This window comes from Rhinatrema bivittatum, chromosome 19 (assembly GCF_901001135.1).
Source record: "Rhinatrema bivittatum chromosome 19, aRhiBiv1.1, whole genome shotgun sequence".
NCBI lineage: Eukaryota > Metazoa > Chordata > Amphibia > Gymnophiona > Rhinatrematidae > Rhinatrema > Rhinatrema bivittatum.
In genome coordinates this window covers 8768658-8785909 of record NC_042633.1, presented here as the reverse complement: position 1 = coordinate 8785909, position 17252 = coordinate 8768658, and the positions used below count along the sequence as shown (strand labels likewise).

The 17252-nt window shown below is 44.3% G+C and overlaps 1 pseudogene; it reads left to right on the top strand.

The window, feature by feature from the left end:
- LOC115081121 overlaps positions 1-17252 on the top strand; it is a 126117-nt pseudogene that overhangs the window by 37831 nt on the left and 71034 nt on the right.

The window sequence follows — 17252 nt, the reverse complement described above, 5'->3', positions numbered from 1 at the left end:
AAGATGGCTGCCTGCAGCATGGTTCACAGCATTATGATTGAAATGCGCTTTGTTTTGTTTATACTGTGCATGCACAGTCATGATGTCATTTCTGTCCCCTCCTCAACAGCTGCCATCTTGAAGGCACATTATTTACTATCTACAAGCACTCTCTGCCAACTTGAAAAATATATAATTGGTTCCAATCTGTGTCATCCACAAAGGCCAGACATAGGGTGAATTTGAAAGTGATGTAATCAAAAAGGGAGCAAAAGGGGCAGAGCATGGCCAGGGATAAGATGGATGTCAACAAAGGACTGGGGCTAGGGAGAGGAAAGGGGTGAGCTTAACCCAGAAGAAAACACTGATTGGCTGAGAGGGCAGATGAAAAAGGAAAAATAAAGTTACGTGTGTACATACCAGCCTAAAAGAAAGACAGGCCTGTTTATTAGAGACAAGAGAGAACACATCAGAATGAACAGAAAAAGAAAATACCTAAAGAGAAAACAAACAAAACATATTTACCCAGGAAGGCTTCTTGTTGTGGAAGGGACACTTAGACTGAGGCGGGGTTGGCACAACCTGCAGAGAGGAGACTTGCAGGTCCCCACCGTGGTAGGTGGACCTGGTCGGAGCAGAAGCCCAACTGGAGCTTCACCAATGCCAGCCCTCATTTCCCTTAGGTTGAGCCCTTGGTAGCTGAGGCAGGCTGGACTTAGGCATGGGCATCTGTGGAGATGAAGAGGCAAAGCTTGGTAGATGAGGCAGGCCAGCATAGCAGGCCTTGTAGTCGGATCAAGCCACATTCAGGTCTGGTGATAGGCAGCGGAGTCTGGACAAGGCATAGGTCGGGGGCAGGCAGTTCAATCGAAGATGAGGTACAGGCTGTGGTCAGTGGCAGGTGGAGGTCAAGTAGTGTTGCGGTCCAGTCCAAAGTCAAAGCCAGAAGACCAAACTGAGGGAGAAGATGAAGAGGAGGAAGGTGAGGGGGCCACAGGAACAGGAGGAGATGCAGAAGACAGACAGGAGGAAGAATGTCAACAGAAGAGGAGGTCAAGACACAACCCAGACTGCAGGAACATGGATGGAGTCACAGGGACAGAAACAACAGCAGAGACAGGAACAGGAACAGGATTCAGGAACACTGGCAAAGAACTTCTCCAGGAGGAGTCAACCTATTGCCAAGCACAGAAGGAGCGTCTGAAGCAAACTTATATATGGACCAGCCTGTGATGCCATCAGAGTGTGCCTCCTGCCCATTCCCACCACTGGCCATTTAAATGTGGGGGAATCGGCCATGTTCATGCCTAGGGAGGCAGGAGAGGAGGGTTCCTTTAAAGGCGATCCAGAGCCCAATGTTCCAGCGGTGTTGTACTGCACCAAAGAGAGGCCAGCTGGAGTGGTGCGGCTTGGTTTTCTGCCACACTCAGAAGAGGACGCTGTGCAGGGACCACCGGGAACAGCAGGGAGATGTGGTGTCGGGAGGCCACACAGCCGGGCCCAGCTATCAGATAAAGGTGGTGGGCTGCGGGATGGGCCTGTGGTCCTCTGAACGCAACACTTCTGAAGGAGGAGTACATTCTCACACGTGATCTAGGGAAACATAAAAGGAAAGAAAGATACAGAGAATCAATTTTTATGGTTTCATTTATGAAACAGACCTAAAAGAATCAATAGTTACAATTGCATAGAATACAATTGCAGAGAATACAGGAACTCTGGATTTCTTTGCTCTATGTTCTTGGAATAGTAGGATCTAGGAAAAAAAGGAGAAAGTTATAGAATTTATTATAATGTGGGCATTGAATTTGATTAGAAAAAATTATTGTTTGCTAAAAAAAGAAAAAACAGAAGTACTTCTGCCCCCCTCCCCCGTGTGAAACATTCCATGGTACCCAAGTATAAACATCCTAAAACATCAGATTGCACCACTGGCCATTTAAATGTGGGGGAATCGGCCATGTTCATGCCTAGGGAGTTTCATGTGTTTCAACAAGTACTTGTTTGAAAATCATGTGAAATCATGTGTTTCAAACAAGTACTTGTTTGAAACACATGATTTATATGATATATTAATTAATAATTGACTCCAACACATTCAATTTTAAATGTTATTCACAAAGACCAAATTCTAATAACCCGGTGCACGCAAATACCGGGAGGTACTTGCGTGGCCGGGCCGTGTGCGAGCACAGAGTGCATTTTCACAACAGTCCAGCCACGAGTGTATCTCCCAATATGCAGAGAAGTGTCGGGCTTTGTGAAAGGGGTGGGCTGGAGGCAGGGTGGGGCGGAGACCACCTGGGACCGAGGCCATGAGGCCCGGTCCGGAGAAGCACACTCCGTCTGGCATGCGGAACTTACTGCTGCTTGAAGGAGCAGGTAAGTTTGCAAATAAAAAGAGGTTAGTTAGGGTGGGTTTAGGGATTGAGGAGGTGAGGGGAAAAGAGAGGAAGGTAAGGTAGGGGGATAGGAAAGGTGTAGGCCCGATCTAGTCTTCATGCAATTTTAACTAAAATCCCTCCTTGGACATGTGAGTCAGAACCCGCCTGCACATGTGCGTGCATATTATAAAATCGCCGCATTTATGTGCCAGGAACCACACGCAGATAGATACACGCGCTCGTCTTTGAAAATCTACCCTACAATACTTGTGTTATCTTATGATTACTTGTTATTATACCTCTGCCTTCCCCCTCTACCCCTGAGGGATGTTCGGGTGGGTTTTAATCCCTTTTAGTCCTGGTTAGGTGCCCCAACTGGAAGGAGGGTGTTCCTCTTTACTACCCCCCCCCCCCTCCGTGTGAAACATTCCATGGTACCCGAGTATAAACATCCTAAAACATCAGATTGCAATACTCAGCCAATGAAAGCGGGAGGGTTGCCACACACAAAGGAGGGAGATTAATCTTGAAGCTCTTTTTCTATGCAACATTTCACCATCCTGTACTATTGAAGCCTGACAAATATTTGATGTTTCTAGCATAAGCCCTCTTTCCTCCAGCACATCCATTTTGCATGTCTTAAGCCCCTCTTTGTAGAGTTTATCATTTTAGTAGTCTTTTTCTCTGCTGTTTCTTTCCCCTCAGATCACTTTTCCAGTTTTAATTTTTTTTCACTTTTCTCAGTGTGCCTTATCTTATGCACCTCTCTTGCCTGAAATAGAGAGACTCTTGTTTGTTTATTAATAGACAAATTTGCTCTGTTCCCCTCCACATTTCTCTCCGTTAAGGCTCCTGTCTCTGTCTGCAGTGAGAGCTGTGGTCCTGGGTTCCAGAAGGCCATTCTGGAAGGGCAACCTGCCTGCTGCTTTGACTGCATCCCCTGCTCCAAAGAAGAGTTTAGTAACCAAACCGGTGAGTGCTATGAAGTCCACTCAGTAGTGAGCATATTTAGAAGGATGGAAGGTTGGTATTAGAGGATACGATGGTTCTGTCTAGGTCAGTTTAATGGACAAAACCATTACAGGGTATGCAGTTAGTTCTGAGCAAATGTTTATAGACAAACATGTCCGCATATATATTAAAATCTTAAAAAGTAGATTTCCTAATCAAGAATTGCCTTCTTTTTTATTTATATGAAAAAAAAATTACATTTGCAAGCCAACATTTTTGGCCGGGTACAAGAAACATACATAATAAAAACAAAGAAATCTTCCAATTGATATCAATAAGTCAATAGATTGTATCACATACAAACAATGGCCTTACTCAAACTTAGTTGAAGCACCAACTTAGTAGAGGCATAGACAACATTATCAAAAGACTTCATGTATAAAAATCCTGATGTTAAATGGAAGACTGAAGGAAGGTGGTATTCCTTAATTACTAACTGGAAATTAATCCCTCTTCATCACCAAAAGCTTGCCTGAAGAATAAGGTTTACACTATCTTTCTGTAATTTGAAAGCATTAAAACATACTTATATCCCCTGTCATGTTTTCTGAGTTGAAGTCCCGCAGTGGTTCGTAGATCTTAAGTAATTCATGGTGTGACATCTTCAAGAAGAGACCTATGATGACCTGGAAGCTAACAATCTATCTAACATATGCATGGGGTTATCTTTCTGTTGGAAGGGGGCTGACTGGTGCATATACACAGGTAGCCACCAGGGAGCAATGTCCATCATCTGACGCACATACTATGCAAAACAGCACATCCCTAGGAAACACAGTGACAATGACCACTAGAGTAAAGGGGCCTGGAAGGGTACATGAGAGGGTACGTCAGCAGACTTGCAAATATGTGGAGAGACAGAAAATCAGTCTGAGAGTCAGAGACTTCTCAGAGTCAGACAGGAGGGATGGACAAGTGTGCTGGGTTCAATCGTAATTATTACCTGTTGAATTTTCAATGGGTGTCAGCAGGTAACTATAACAGTTTTTTTAGATGGTTGAATAGAACATAACACAACCTTGAAAGTATTCTGCCTTTCATGAGACTGGTGAGGGAAGAAATATTTCAAGCCATATTTATATGAAACGCTATGGTAAAAAGTCTCATGTTCAAGGGATAATGTGTTCATTTAGACTTTATTGAATGGATGTCACCAGGCTGGAAAATAAGTCTTTTTTTATTTGCCAAGTTTAATTTAATTTTTGATTTACGAACTCCTTTTCAATTTCTAAATGACTACTGAAGGCAGGATTCAAAATAGCAAAGCCTCCACAAGCAAGTTATATTGAAAACACTACAGCATCAATACAATCATAAAAAATTATACAGAAAACAACATGATACCAAAATCACGGTACATAGATATATCTTGTATTTCAACAAGATGATAGATATATAGAAAATGGCAAAAGATAAATAATTCTAAAGTGAATGATACTCCCATTCTGATTTTCCTCATCAAAACCACATCTGGCATTTCTTCTTCCTGCAGATGCCACAGAGTGCATGAAGTGCCCCAATGACCAATGGCCCACTAAGAGACAAGATGGATGCCAGAAGAAGTCCATCGAATTTCTGTCATTTCAAGAACCCTTGGGTATGGTTCTGGCTGTTACCTCTGTGCTTGGTGCTCTGATGCCATCTGCTATCCTTGTTATTTTCATTCAGAACCGCCATACTCCAGTTGTGAAAGCAAACAACCGTGAACTCAGCTACCTCCTGTTATTAGCCCTCATTCTGTCCTTTGGGTGCTCATTAGTGTTCATAGGCCATCCCACAACTCTGACCTGCATGGTGCGACACATGACATTTGGCATTGTATTCGCCATCTGCATCTCTTGCCTGCTGGCCAAGACCATCATGGTGGTCATAGCCTTCAAGGCCACCAAGCCAACCAGCAACCTAAAGATATTGGTGGGACCACGACTGCCCATGTCCTAGTATTAGCCTGCAGTCTTGTCCAGGTCCTCATCTGTGTTTTCTTGGCAGGTCATAGCTCCCCCATTTTACCAAATGAACATGAAATCCCAGATGGGAAAGATAGTCCTTGAATGCAATGAAGGGTCATTGATTGCATTCTGCCTCATGTTGGGATACATGGGCTTGTTGTCTACTATCAGCTTCATTGTAGCATTTTTAGCTAGAAAGTTGCCCAACAGCTTTAATGAGGCTAAGTTCATCACCTTCAGCATGCTTATATTTATTGCTGTCTGGCTTCTTTCATTCCTGCTTATCTAAGCACAACAGGAAATACACAGTGGCTGTGGAAATATTTGCAATTTTGTCCTCCAGTGCTGGCTTGTTGGGTTGTATATTCTTCCCCAAATGTTATATCATCCTGATCAGACCAAGCATGAACACCAAGGAATTCCTAATGGGGAAAACCACAGGAAGCCTCAAGAAAACAAAGTAATTGCCTTGTAACATATTGGTTAATAAATATCAGAATTTAAATGATGTAATCCTGTTTTCAGAGATACTTTTGCTTGAAGCAGTAGCCCTAGAAAATAAGAAAAGAACTTGGTTGACAGCAGATCAAAAAAATCACCGCTCGTAAAGTTGAACATTAGAATTTACAATTAATATCATCTCTGCCAATCTAGTGCTGCCAGAGATTGCAAACACTTCACTGAAAATTTATAAGCATGATGGCATCTCTGAAAGATAAATCTTATCCAAACCCTGTGTGTGCTGGATTACGTCCTGACGTTCATTTGATCCATCTTCACAGCCAGTTCTCTCTCTGATCCTGTAAACCAGAGTTTACCAAACCTGTCATGGTGACCCTACAGCCCGTTGGGGTTTCAAAATATCCACAATGAATATGAGTCAGATTTGTATATGCTGGGTCTGCAAAGTATGTAAATTTACCTAATTTACATTCATTGTGAGTATTGTACACAAGTCAGCCAACATATCTTTCTGATCTGAAAATGCATTATTTTTCTTCCAAACAGGGTTTAAATCAATTTTCACCTACTGAGATTATTTTAGAGACCACTCAACAAACCACTGTTAGTCATCAAGTATCACTGTAGTATAACTCACTTACATTTTACTTTAATATTGAATTAGATTATTTAAAAGTCAGGAAGAATGTTAGGGCTTGTCTTTTCTATCATTTATTGAAATTATTGGGTGATTTGGAACTGTGTTTCTCAATAATAAGAAGATAAATTTCAAACTGACATGTGGTCTCTCCTTGGGGTGTGTTCATCATCATGCATCAGATATGCATCTGTTTTATAACTTGTACATGTATATGAGTGAATGTTATAAAACAACCTCACTGCCTGCATATGGTATCAATTTTAACTGGGCACGAACCTATCCACATAAATCTCCCTTATACCATTTAAACTGGAAATTTAAAAGGGGTGCACATCCACGCCATTGCCAGTTTCACCAGTTCATCCACCAGCTCACCCTCCAATACCATGGTCTGCACCCCCTTACTCCCCAGTTACTGCAGACCCTTTAAACTCATGAGAAATGACTCTTTCTGTTTATTTTTTAACTTACACCTCATCCCTTACACAATTCTGGATCTAGGCATGCACTCAGGCGCATAACTATTTATGTAAACATCTCAAGGCCACACCCTGAAACATCACACCTCACCCAGCCCATTACCAATTCCTGCCTCTTTTATAGAAGTTTGACATGTATGCACAGTGTGAGATACACGCTTGTCTAGGAGCTTTCAAAATTCAGCCGGCGCGCGCTTCCCCAGTACAGTGTCTAATGGCGCTGTCCCGGCCGGCCCCACCCCTCCCCTGGCCCATCCCGTTTTGATCTGCCAGGACGTCCGCACATACAGGCAGATACATCATGGCCAAGCCATTTTAAAAATGCGCTTGGCATGGGCTCAGCCCAGCCATGCAAGTGTCTGCCAGAATTTGTGCACACCAGCGTTTTAAAATTTGGTCAATAAAGATGGGCAACCTCAGAAATGGTTTGAATGTTTCTGGAACCACTAGATGTGAAAAGAATTTTGGGCTACAGGAAATAATTTTGATCTAATGAAAATTTGTATTACTTGTTCAAGGAAATTTGCAAAGAGATCAGCAGAAGGGGCAACAAAGTATTATAATCTGAAAAACAAATATTTATCATCCCCTTATCTCATAATTCTTCCGATATCCTTTACACCCATAGTAATAAACATCAACCTGACCCTCCTAGCATTCCTTACTCCCATGACTTCTCAACTCCCAGAAATATCATTAAACTTCCCCTCCTATCAATCCATATCCCATTTTTTTTATCTCATAGTAATAACCATCAACACTTCTATTCCTCACTCCCATGACTTCTCAATCACTGTAATGTCACTAAACTGTCCCCTGCTATATTTTCTCATGTAAACAACTTCCTTGCTCATAGTAATGACCCACCAATTTTCCTCCTCCTATCATTCTATACACTCATGTCTTCTCAACTCATAATAATAACCATCAAACTTCCCCCTTCTACACTTTTTCACCCCATGTCCTCACTAATCATATCTAACCCTTTCTGTCATTCTTCATCACATATCCACTAAACGCACAGTAACAATCAATCTGCTTCTTCTTATCATTCCTCACCTCATGTCCAATAGTCTCTCAAAATATAAAAACACAGTAGATGATGGAAGATAAAGACAAATTGGCTATTCAGTCATCTTGCCTAATATGGTGAACAGTGATAATAAGACATCACATTGCCCACCATATAAATCTGATTACTCGTAGGATACTGTCCCTTATCCAAGTCAGTTTTTTGTCTTCCCTTTGCATCTCTACCATTATGGATAAATGAGTATACAAGTTTGCATTCTTAATTTGATGCACATTCCACTGTGTCACACCACCAAGCCTCACAGCAATCTAAACAGCAACCAAAACTAATAGGACTGTTGCCCACATATTATTGAAAATGATGTGAAATATTTGTCTACTTTGATCCTCTAACCTTGCTGGATGCATCCTGACCACCACCAATCTGCCAACATCAACCTGGTTGTGTTCTGGAGACTTCTTCCCTGCTGGTTCCAAAGATGCTACAATTTGGTCTGTGGTGTTATTAGGTTGTGCTCCTTCTATCCAGCCTTTGTTTTTTAATTATCACCTTTCTCTTGCCTCTGCTCTCAAGAGAGTGAATGGTGGTTTTCTTGCAATACTGCAACATCCCAACCCTGTTCTTAATGCTACCCTCTCTTTCTGTCCCAAGCATGATTGAATGAGGTTATCAAATTTGCGGATGATACAAAATTATTCAGAGTAGTTAAATAACAAGCAGACTGTGATACATTACAGGAGGACCTTGCAAGACTGGAAGATTGGGCATCCAAATGGCAGATGAAATTTAATGTGGACAAGTGCAAGGTGTTGCATATAGGGAAAAATAACCCTTGCTGTAGTTACACGATGTTAGGTTCCATATTAGGAGCTACCACCCAGGAAAAAGATCTAGGCATCATAGTGGATAATACTTTAAAATCGTCGGCTCAGTGTGCTGCGGCAGTCAAAAAGCAAATAGAATGTTAGGAATTATTAGGAAGGGAATGGTTAAAAATGGAAAATGTCATAATGCCTCCATATCGCTCCATGGTGAGACCGCACCTTGAATACTGTGTACAATTCTGGTCGCCGCATCTAAAAAAATATAGTTGCGATGGAGAAGGTACAGAGAAGGGCTACCAAAATGATAAAGGGGATGGAACAGCTCCCCTATGAGGAAAGGCTGAAGAGGTTAGGGCTGTTCAGCTTGGAGAAGAGACGGCTGAGGGGGGATATGATAAAGGTCTTTAAGATCATGAGAGGTCTTGAACGAGTAGATGTGACTCGGTTATTTACACTTTCGAATAATAGAAGGACTAGGGGGCATTCCATGAAGTTAGCAAATAACACATTTAAGACTAATCGGAGAAAATTTTTTTCACTCAACGCACAATAAAGCTCTGGAATTTGTTGCCAGAGGAGGTGCTTAGTGCAGTTAGTGTAGCTGGGTTCAAAAAAGGTTTGGATAAGTTCTTTGAGGAGAAGTCCATTAATGGCTATTAATCAAGTTTACTTAGGGAATAGCCACTGCTATTAATTGCATCAGTAGCATGGGTTCTTCTTAGTGTTTGGGTAATTGCCAGGTTCTTGTGGCCTGGTTTTGGCCTCTGTTGGAAACAGGATGCTGGGCTTGATGGACCCTTGGTCTGACCCAGCATGGCAATTTCTTATGTTCTTATGTTGCCAGAGGATGTGGTTAGTGCAGTTAGTATAGCTGTGTTTAAAAAAGGATTGGATAAGTTCTTGGAGGAGAAGTCCATTACCTGCTATTAAGTTCACTTAGAGAATAGCCACTGCCATTAGCAATGGGAACATGGAATAGACTTAGTTTTTGGGTACTTACCAGGTTCTTATGGCCTGGATTGGCCACTGTTGGAAACAGGATGTTGGGCTTGATGGACCCTTGGTCTGACCCAGTGTGGCATTTTCTTATGTTCTTATGTTCTTATGAATGCAGTCAAAGTGCTGGATTCCCTACCTCTGGGTGGCTTATTCCAGGCATCTTCCACCTTCTCCCTAAAAAAATAATCTCTCATCTTCCCTCCTGCTTCATTTCATAACTCCTTGTTGTTGGAGTTATTTTTTGTTGCTTTGGCTAAGGATGTGTGTGGAGGTTGGGCCATGTGGATTAAGTGTTCTCACCCAGACACAAACTAGTTTGAAGGCCACAGGCACTGTGAAATGCTTATGAACAGGCAAGAGTCTCTTTATTTTAGTTATTCCAATAGGTATATGATAAGAAAGCAAGCAATTAACTTAAACTAAAGCCTGAGAAACTGAAGGCCACACAGCTACACCTGAAATTGATAAGAACACAGAAGGAGGGAACATCAGTCATTAAAATAAAAAACAAAAATTGTTTTGTTTTCTTTTTGCCACAAGCCCTACATTTTTGTGCCAGTGTTTTCTTTTTGTTTTTTCAAATTTCCACTCCTTCCTCTGAACTCAGGCTGCTTAAGAAAAGAGAAGAAACCATTTTTGTAAACAAAAGCTCTCATCTCCAGTTCTAATTTAATCTCAGCAGAGAATTTCTGTAGCAGAGAGAAAAGTGACTTCTCCCACCCACACCGCCTCACCCTTCTTCCCCCATTCTAGCTGTAGATAGCACAGACAGAAGTGAGAAAAGGAAATGTATTTTATTGCTCACCATTTTTTATTCTAAAATGTTCAAAATGTATAATTCTAAAAATTGAGAAGCCAGACCATATTTTTTGTAAAAAGCAAGCCAGCAAAGAGCCTGTTTTACTTGTTAAAAACAAGCAAAGAGGATGTTATATCAGCAAGATGTTAATTATTTTAGTGATTTCCTTAGACATTCCAGAACCCCCTCCTCCTTCCAACCCCCCTCCTTTTTCCACCAGAGTTCTGCTGCTTTTATTCAGGCAGAATTTTCTGTTTTGACAGCTTGTGCAAAGCACACTGTGCACAAACACATAGAGAAAAGTTATTCTAAAAAAGCAGTGCTGCTTTTCAAAGTAAGTGAAACAGTTTACTAGCTGTGAAAAAAAAGAAAAGAAAAAAGAGACCACGCAGTCAGACCATGGAATGTGCAAGAAATCTTGGGAAAAAGGAGGGGGGTATCCTGGATAGTTACCAAGTCAACCCCCAGAAGGCTCCCCTGCTTTTCACTATCCAGAGGCCAGAAGCACTACTTCAGCCCCCAATCACGCACCACCCCACCCTCCTTTTTTTTTTTAGCTTTATTTTTTATTTATACATGTACATTAAAAAAACTTGTGAAAATAAAGGGGGGTATGAGATGTCACATGAAATCCAAGACATGCCTAGACATGCCTTTTGTGAGAAGTGGGGAAAGCAGAAGAAAAAATGCAGGGTTTTTTTTGTAATAATGATAACAATAATTAGAACAATAAAAGTTCTTAACAGGATATTTTAAGGGTAGAACTATGTCTAAGCAAAATAAGATGTGTTTTGTGCACCCCCTTGCGCGCGCTGACCCCAGATTTTATAACATGCGCGCATGCCAGGTAGCGGCTTCCATGTAGGTCACGCGCGCTCTTTTTAAAATCTACCCCTAAGAAAAGTGGAAGGAAGGCAAAATCATTACCAGCATGGTTAAAAAGTGAGGTGAAAGAGGCTTTTTTAGTCAAAAGATCTTCATTCAAAATTTGGAAGAAGGATCCAATAGAAGAAAATAGGATAATGCATAAGCGTTGGCAAGTTAAATGTAAGACATTGATAAGGCAGACTAAGAGAGAATTTGAAAAGAAGTTGGCTGTAGAGGCAAAAACTCACAGTAAAAACTTTTTAAAATATATCCGAAGCAGAAAGCCTGTGAGGGAGTCAGTTGGACCGTTAGATGATCGAGGGGTTAAAGAGGCGCTTAAAGAAGATAAGTGTTGCGCATCCCGGCTGCGCTAGGCCCACGTCCGGGCCTGCTCACCTAGCTCACGCTTCAGCGGGACCCAGGTCGACCTAACCCTCAGCCGCTGCCAGCTCCATGTGCTAGTACCATCCCAGGGCAGCGCCCCGAGGCCCTCCACTTCTCAGCTGCCACCATGCCGGGGCTCGGCATCCTCTGCTGTTCCAGGGCAGCCCCTAGGCGCATGCGCGTGGACCACCCAGCCCTTTAAAGGGCCAAGGGCAGGAAACCGTTCTGCGGTGCACAGGGATGACGTCATGGACTCAAGTATTTAAGCAAGGGTTCGGCCTTGGCAATCGGATCATCACCCCTGGGTGAGCTAGTTTGCCGTTCCTTGTTCCTGCTTTCCAGTGCTCCTCATTGTTTCAATGTTCCTCGTCGTTCCAGTGTTCCTCCTTGTTCCTGAGTTCCTCCATTGTTCTGGTGTTCCTGAGTTCCTCCGGTGTTCCTGAGTTCCTGCCTTGTTCCTGTGTTCCTTCGTCCTCCCAGGTTGTACCTTCTCAGACTGTCTCTTGGCACTGACCTCGGCTTGCCTGACCATGCTTGATTTACTATCCTTGGAACTGACCTTTGCTTCGCCTGACCACGCTTGATCTGCTATCCTTGGAACTGACCTTTGCTTCACCTGACAATGCTTGACGACCCCTGGAACTGACCCCTGCTTTGCTTGTCGACGATTGGACGGATACCCTGGCTTTGACCCTTGCGCTCCACTTAGACACTCTGTTCGCCTCTCCCGTGACCGCCAGGTACACCTGCTTCGACACTCCGAGCGGCCTTCCATGAGCTAGACCCTTAGGCTCTGCCTATTCTGCCAGGAGGACTTTGTGTTCCTGGCCAGGGTATCCAAGGGCTCAACCCACAGAGAAACAAGGCCGTGATTGGTGAAGCTCCAGCTAGCCTCTGTCTCCTAGTGTGCTCCACCTCCTGGTGGCAGGTGCTCCCTGGGTTCGCTCAGGGGGCCGCACCAATCCTGCACCAGGCCAAGGGTCCACCTCCAGCGCAACAGTTTGCCAAGGCCATGGACTCGGCAGAGTCTTCGACCTTGCAGGCCATCCCGGGCCTGGCTACACGAGTCTGGGAGCAGCAGCTATACCTCAAGGCATTTGCCAGCTCAGTGGATAATCTATGAGCTCAGGTTGCAGAGTCCGCAATGCCAACCCTGGGACTCTTGCCGTCAGTGCTTCATCTGGTTCACCACCCTTACAGGCACTGCTGGCCCTCCCAGCTACTCCCCATTTCAATGGCAATCCTCGCCTCTGCTGAGGCTTCCTCAACCAGTGCTATCTGCAATTTGAGCTACAGCCCTCTGTGTTCCCAGGCGAGGTGACGAAGATCACCTTCATTCTGTCATGCCTGGAGGGGAAAGACCTGGCATGGGCTTCCACACTTTGGGAGCGTTCCAATGCACTATTACAGCAGCTCCCTCAATTCGTATCTATCTTCTGGTGCATCTTCGATGACCCAGGCTGAAAGGCAGTCGCTGGACACCATCTCCTCCACCTCCTCCAGGGATCCCATTCCCTCACTGAGTACACCGTGGAATTCCGAACCCTGGCAACGGAATTAGGATGGCAGGATGACTGCTTGCGGGCCCTTTATCTCGAAGGGCTGTCATCCACCCTCAAAGATGAATTAGCAGCCTGAGAGATCCCTGCGACATTGGAGGACCTCATCTCCTTAGTAGGGCGGATTGATCACCTCCTCCAACAACGACATCAGGAGGTAAAGGCTATCCGAAGAGCGGTTCCTGGACCACCTCGCTCTCCTAGCCCCAGACAAAAGGCACCACTGATGGATTCCCCTTCCAAAGAGGAACACATGCAGATCAACCGTGGTCGTCTCTCCCCCAAGGAACATCTCCGAAGGCGGAAGTCTGGTCTCTGTCTCTACTGCAGGGGTTCTGCCCGGGAAACTCCAGAGCCTGAGCCCAGTGGGGGTCCCGAGCTTGGGCACTACAGTTACCGGCCCTCAACTCTTGCTTCCGGTCTCCCTCCTCAGGGAGGCTCAATCTTTCACCACGACCACCCTCGTGGATACTGGGGCTTGTGGGAACTTCATCCTTGAAGAGGTGGTTACCCTGCTCCAAATACCTACTCAACCCCTAGACATTCCTATGCACATTGCCTCCATCCAAGGGGAACCTTTACCTGACTGCATTACTCATTGCACTGTAGCCATCTGGCTGACTGTGGGAACCCTCCATGAGGAAGAGATCTCCCTGCTGGTTCTGAAACAGTCAGTACATCCCATACTTCTTGGCCAATCCTGGCTCCAAGTACACTCCCCCCACTTTGACTGGGAGTCACTCCAACTCGTCGAGTGGGGTTCTCATTGTCAAAGTCATTGTCTTTGATGGGTGGCTCCGCCCATATCTGTTTTGAGGTCTGCAACCCTTCCTGGGCTACCCAGTAGAAGCAGTCCAGGGGTCCTCGGCAGAGACCAGTCCCACTCTTGAGTAGATGATAGGCAGCACAGGGTAGCAGAGGCAGGACCCGGATGTTGACTCCAAGTGCTGAAACTGAAGGTGGAACAGACTGAGAGAATTAGTACTCACTGACTAGTTAGCTGTATTGATGGAGATCCTGGCAGGCAGAAGCGAAGCAGTTGCAAGCACCAGTGTAGGGAGCACAGGCCCTCAAGGAGCGAGTACCCAGTTTCCCAGATAGGTACCTGAAAGAGAGAAGATGGGCTCCCGAGGAGCAGGTACCCAGGTTAGCGATGAATTACCCCGAAGGGCAGAGAGAGAGCTTCCAGCGGCTGCTGGGATGCAGCAGAGCAGCTTAGACCAGAGCGAATCCAATCCTTGCTAACTCAGTTTGTTAGCAAATGAAGGGCAGGCTAAATACCAGGATGTGCTGACATCACTTGGACGGGACGCCCCTGAGGTTCCCGCCATGACGTGAATAAAGATGTGGGTGGCATGCATGCACGGACCCTAGGAGGCCCTTTGGAGAAACATAGCGAATGCCTTTGCCGTTGCCGATCTGGGTACGCCGGGGAGAGCAGCATGAAGACACGGTGGCAGCCAACCTCCCAAGGCTTGAGAGAGAGAGAGAAGGAAGAAAGGTGAGGCACAATGGCAAAGTATGGTAAAGGTTTATTACCTTGTTTTAGATGAACCAAGGTTGATCCTGCTGTCGAATACCAAGCAGGATCATCAAAGACTGACTTAAACAAGAACATATCCAAACCTTTTTTGAACCCAGCTACACTAACTGCATTAACCACATCCTCTGGCAACAAATTATTCCAGTTATTAGTTTAAATTTGATCATGTTATGATCACTGTTGCCAAGTGGCCCCACCACCGTTACTTCTCTCACCAAATCTTGCGTTCCACTAAGAATTAAATCTAAAATAGCTCCCTCTCTTGTTGGTTCCTGAACCAATTGCTCCATGAAGCAATCATTTATTACATCCAGGAACTTTATGTCTCTAGCAAGTCCTGATGTTACATTTACCCAGTCAATATTGGGTTAATTGAAATCTTTGTATAGAAAGACGTGGTATTTGATAGTTTTAAACAATCACAACGCTATATAAATCTTTTTGTCAATGTTTACAATGTATATTTAAGGACCATCATACCACCCCCAGTGCTTACAAGTTATACTTGCACTTTCTGCACTTTCACAGGGTCATGTTTAATCAATTGGTCCAAATGACATCAATGTTCGATTTTTTCATTTTTTGCTGTATAATAAAAAAGGCAACTTTCCTTATTTCCTGGTTATCGGGGTTGTTTATCCCGGGGCTGTCGGAGGCAGCCCAGGCATCCTGGCGTGCATTAATATACGACCGTAGGAACTGCTTGAGAGAACAATTGGTACGTTCTACCTGTCCATTGGCTTGTGGATGGAAGGCGGTAGTGAAATCCAATGTAATATGAAATTTGGCACAAAGACTCCGCCAATATCGAGCGGTGAATTGGGAACCTCAATCGGAGGTAATATGCAGAGGTAGACCACGAAGCCGGAATATATGAGACATAAATAGTTGAGCCAAACGAGGAGCAGAGGGGAGGGTGGGCAGGGGTATAAAATGAGCCATTTTTGAGAAATGATCAATCACCACCCAGATAACCGTGTGTCTTTCAGAAGCAGGTAACTCAACCACAAAGTCGGTGGAGATATGAGTCCAAGGTTTGGTTGGCGCCGGCAGTGGTTGTAGGTGTCCCCACGGCCTCCCCACAGGATTTTTATGTTGGGCACAAACGGGACAGGAATCTACGTACGCTCGAATGTCTTTGCACATCCCCGGCCACCAGTAGAATCATTGAAGGAGATCCTGTGTTCTCTTATGGCCAGGATGTCCAGCGAATTGGGAATCATGTCCCCATTTCAGTACCCTGTTGCGGAGTCTGCTGGGAACCACGGTTTTCCCCATCGGGACAGAGAAGGTAGCTGCATAAGAACATAAGAACATAAGAAAATGCCATACTGGGTCAGACCAAGGGTCCATCAAGCCCAGCATCCTGTTTCCAACAGTGGCCAATCCAGGCCACAAGAACCTGGCAAGTACCCAAAAACCAAGTCCATTCCATGTAACCATTGCTAATGGCAGTGGCTATTCTCTAAGTGAACTTAATAGCAGGTAATGGACTTCTCCTCCAAGAACTTATCCAATCCTTTTTTAAACACAGCTATGCTAACTGCACGAACCACATCCTCTGGCAACAAATTCCAGAGTTTAATTGTGCATTGAGTAAAAAAGAACTTTCTCCGATTAGTTTTAAATGTGCCCCATGCTAACTTCATGGAGTGCCCCTAGCCTTTCTACTATCCGAAAGAGTAAATAACCGATTCACATCTACCCGTTCTAGACCTCTCATGATTTTAAACACCTCTATCATATCCCCCCTCAGTCGTCTTCTCCAAGCTGAAAAGTCCTAACCTCTTTAGTCTTTCCTCATAGGGGAGTTGTTCCATTCCCCTTATCATTTGGTAGCCCTTCTCTGTACCTTCTCCATCGCAATTATATCTTTTTTGAGATGCGGCGACCAGAATTGTACACAGTATTCAAGGTGCTGTCTCACCATGGAGCGAAACAGAGGCATTATGACATTTTCCGTTTTATTCATCATTCCTTTTCTAATAATTCCCAACATTCTGTTTGCTTTTTTGACTGCCGCAGCACACTGCACCGACGATTTCAATGTGTTATCCACTATGACACCTAGATCTCTTTCTTGGGTTGTAGCACCTAATATGGAACCCAACATTGTGTAATTATAGCAAGGATAATACGGGCTGGATCAATGATATTCTGCAGGACCTCCTCTCCATCCTCGCAGATGAAATAACGGGATAGCACGTCCGCCTTGATATTCTTGCTTGCAGGTCGATACCGGAGTTCAAAATCAAAGCGAGAAAAAAATAATGCCCAGCGAGCTTGTCGTGGGTTAAGACGTTGGGCTTGTTGTAGGTAAGTCAGATTCTTATGGTCTGT